Below are 4205 nucleotides of genomic sequence, written 5' to 3'. Positions count from 1 at the left end.
GGGGTAAGCTTTTCTACCACAATTTTGAGGCTAGGCAACACAAACTCCATAGGGACCACAACTTCCAGTCCATACACTAGTGAGAAAGGTGTGAATCTAGTACTTACCTTCTTGAAGGCTGTTTGGAATGCCCACAATGCTGAATGAAGTTTCTAATCCCAGTCTGTTCTATTTTGGTTTACAATCTTCACGAGTATCCACTGGAGCACCTGATTGGTTGATTCTGCTTAACCTTTTCTTGTGGGTAATACACAATGGACTTCTTATGCATGATCATGTGGTGCTGAGTCAGCTGTCGTATCGCATCATTGATGAAATGTCCGCCCTGATCACTAACTAGCTCCAATGGGCATCCAAACCTCGTTCATGTTTTCATACAAGAATTTGGCTACTGATTGTGTTGAATTATCCCTGAGAGCTTTCGCCTCCACCCATTTCGTGCAATAGTCTATTGCCCACGAGGATGTACTTGTTTCCAATCTAGTCTACTTGGCAGGGGTTTTGAATGGTCCGACAAAGTCTAGGCCCCATTTTTGGAAAGGTTCTAGTGGGAGTATGGGCTGGTGAGGCATTATGTCTACAACAGTGGGCTGACCCAAGCCTCTGACACACATCACATTGTTTTGCATGATTCCATGCATCTTTTATTACTGTCGGCCACCACCATAGGCCTGCGTGCATGATCTTTTTCCCCGTTGTGTCTCCAAAATAATGTCCGCTTGATACTCCCTGGTGTGCTTTTGTTAGCACAGTGGATTGTTCATGATCAGGCACACATCTTCTGATTACCTGATCTATTCCCACTTTGTATAGGGCTCCTATACAAAGTGGATTGTTCATGATCAGGCACACATCTTCTGATTACCTGATCTATTCCCACTTTGTATAGGGCTCCTACTATTTCTAGGAAGCTCTTGTTTCGGAGGGAAATCTGCTTCCGCTGATCTCTGGTCATGCCAGCTGGAAAGATGCCTTCTAAAACAAATTGCAGCATGTCATGAAACAGATTGCCTGGTGTGTGCATGATTGTGAAATCAAACTCCTGCAGCAACAGTAGCATCCACCTGGCAAGCTTCCCCATGAGGTCTGGCTTCTTAACCAGGTATAGTAGGGCCTGATGATCAACATGAAATGCAAACTGGTTTCCCAACAAGTAGTGTCTGAACTTGATGACAGAGTAAATTAGTCCTAGGGCTTCTCTTTCTGTTGTGCTATAGTTTTTTTCTACTCAAGATAGCCTCCTGCTAGCATAGTAGATGGGTCTATACCATCTTCCCATGTCTGCTGCATCAGCACACTTCCTATTGCAGTGTCGGATGCATCCACAAACACGTGGAAGGCCTTATCCCACTCCGGTGGCTGGATCACCGGAGCGCTTGCAAGCATTCTTCTTAGGTCCTAGAATGCCTTTCGGTGTTCTTTAGTCCATCTATATTCTGCCCCCTTTTTGGTGAGATCATAGAGTGGGTGTGCAATGTCTGCCAGGTAGCGGAGGAATCTGTTGTGCCATTTGATCTGACCCAAGAATCTACTGAGCTCTTTCAGATTTTGAGGTGGCTATAGCTTCTGGATCATGATGACCTTGGAGGGATCTATGGCAATGCCATCTTTGGACACAATGTGTCCTAGGAGGACTCCACTTGTAACTGTAAAGGCACAGTTTGGCGAGATTCAGTTTCAGCTGTGTCTGCCGACACCTTTTTAAGCATAACAGTAAGTGGTGTAAGTGTTCCATCTTTTTGCCAAAAACACTAAAGTCATCCACAAACACTCGAATGAAGTCAGTGAGGTAATCATAAAAAATTTCTTGGACCATGCACTGAAAGGTTGCAGGTGCATTGCGAAGTCCAAATGTCATTACATTTGAAGCAAAGGCTCCCCATTTTGTGATGAATGCTGTTTTTTCCTTGTCCTTTGGTGCCATTCTGACCTGGTTAAACCCACTGAATGAAGAAGGAGTACATTTCGTGTCCGGCCACTGCATCTAACATTGAGTCTGTGAAGGGTAGCGGAAAAGGATCCGGTATAGTTGCAGCATTCAGTTTCCTGTAATCTACACACTCTCAGCTTCCCATTTTTCTTTGGCACAATTACAATCGGACTCAGCCAGTGAGCCTTCTCAATTGGATATATGAATCCCACTGCTAATAGCTTACCTATTTCTTCCTTTACTTGTTTGGTATAATTAGGGTTCATTCTGTATCTCTATTGTCTGATTGGAACGGCATCCTCCCTTAGGTTTATCTTATGCTGATGGGATTTTCATGATATTTTATTTTGGGAAAATAGAGAAAAGAATGTGAAAATATTCATAGGAATGCATTGAGAAACAATCAAATCCAAGTCTAGATCCAGATCCAAGCTATATGTCCAAGTCCCATGTTCATGTCTGAGTTTAAGCTTCAAGTCCAAGCTCCATATCCAAGTTCCATGTCCATGCTTCAAGCTTGTCCAAGCTCCATATCCAAGTTCCATGCCCATGCTTTAATTCCAAGCTCCATATCCAAGTTCCATGCCCATGCTTCAAGTCTAAGCTCAGTTGAGCTCTATCAGTTCATCATCCTGTACTTTGATATGCATTTTTGTTGCTCCCTGTCTTTGCATCTTAAGGCTTCCATCCATTCCTTAACCCCTTGTTGTGACTGTTATTCCTCCTCACGTGTTTGCTCACTAGCCCTGTGTTGTGTTTGGGCTATTTCCTCCTTGGTATCCTCTGCCTCCTCTGCTATCTGCACATTAAACATGTCTACTGCATATTTTGCCATTATTCCCTCCACATCCAATTGAAATAATGAAATTAGCTTTGGATTTTCTCTGATGATTCTTTCCTCCTCATCCTCTTCTATTCCATCCAACAGGTTCAATCCTTCCGCATGCAATGGTCTGACCATTGGATCTATGTCCACCTTAGCTAGTGTGCTGACTCTAATCTTCTTATTTCCCCTCCTGATGGTGATGCTTTCTCTCAGCCAGTCATGTTTGATTTTCCCATGTCTTATCCATGGTCTACCCCCAACAACATGGGATACGATTCTGAGTTGCCCTCCATTCGGAGTATTAAAAACACAATGGGGAAGTTGCATCTAGCTACAGTGATATGTTCTCCTCGGACAAGTTCGAGTGGCCTTACTCTGCTTTGATTGGCCATACGTACCAGGAAAGGAGCTGGGTGGAACTCGGTGATCCCTAATTCCATGGCTGTTGATTTTGGAAGTATGTTTACTCCTAACCCACCATCTACAATGGCTCCCCTGATTTCTTTTCTCCTCATATGTACTGTTATTTGGGGCACCACATTATCTACTTCTGGAACATCCTCTGTCTCCACTGCTTGACATTCTACTTCTTCTGATGTTGATTCAGCTTCGCTTTGTGAGTGGTTATACTCTTTCGTTTGCCCCTTGGGGCTCAGTAGCTTCTTGATGAGCTGCTTCCTGTGTAGGCACTACTGACAGTATTATCTGATCAAGGGTTATATCCAGTTTCATGGTTTTGATGTCCTCCCACAGGTCATACTGCTCCTCATTGTTTAGTTTGCTGCCTCGTTGGGCACTTTTCTTTTCTCTCCTCTCTCTTCCTTCTTCAGCTTTTTCTGAGGGGTCCGCCTCTTCTGAGTGTTGAGGTGCTGTTTTAGTCCCTTTTGGGGATGCTTTCCTGATTTGTGGCCTGCGAGGATCATCTTCTCGCATCAAATTCTTCTATATGAATGCTTCATCCGGGGTACCCTTGGTCTTTATTTGATCTTGACCGGGTTGTGCAGTTTCTTTCCTGCCCTTGGCTTGTGCATTTTGCACTTCTCTGACTACTTGATCCTTGACCTTCCTTTGTTCCTCCCAATCTAGGGGTTTTTTCTTTTGTTCCACCATTTCAGGTGTCAGATGCTCTGCTGCATCTGCCTTTTCCTTTCCTTTTTGGCTTCTGGTGACAATAGCCACCATCGGAGCCAACCCATCATTCAACTGTTTGATTTCTACCATATTCACGGCGGCAGGTGCTGTTGCTTCTGTTGAATCTCCATAGCTTCCCTGAAGCTCCTACTGATGTTTTAAATACATCGGACATTCGGTTTTCCTGTGTCGTGACTTTCGGCAATAGTAGCACTGGAATGCATTATGCTGTTGTCCACCACCCCTTCCTCTACCGAACCCTTGGCCATAGTAGGATCTCTGTGGTGTCATCACAGTAGCCATTAGATCTGCTCCATC

This window comes from Cibotium barometz, chromosome 28 (genome assembly GCF_041138505.1).
Source record: "Cibotium barometz isolate CiBa-2024 chromosome 28, ASM4113850v1, whole genome shotgun sequence".
Taxonomy (NCBI): domain Eukaryota; kingdom Viridiplantae; phylum Streptophyta; class Polypodiopsida; order Cyatheales; family Cibotiaceae; genus Cibotium; species Cibotium barometz.
This window is presented reverse-complemented; position numbering follows the sequence as displayed.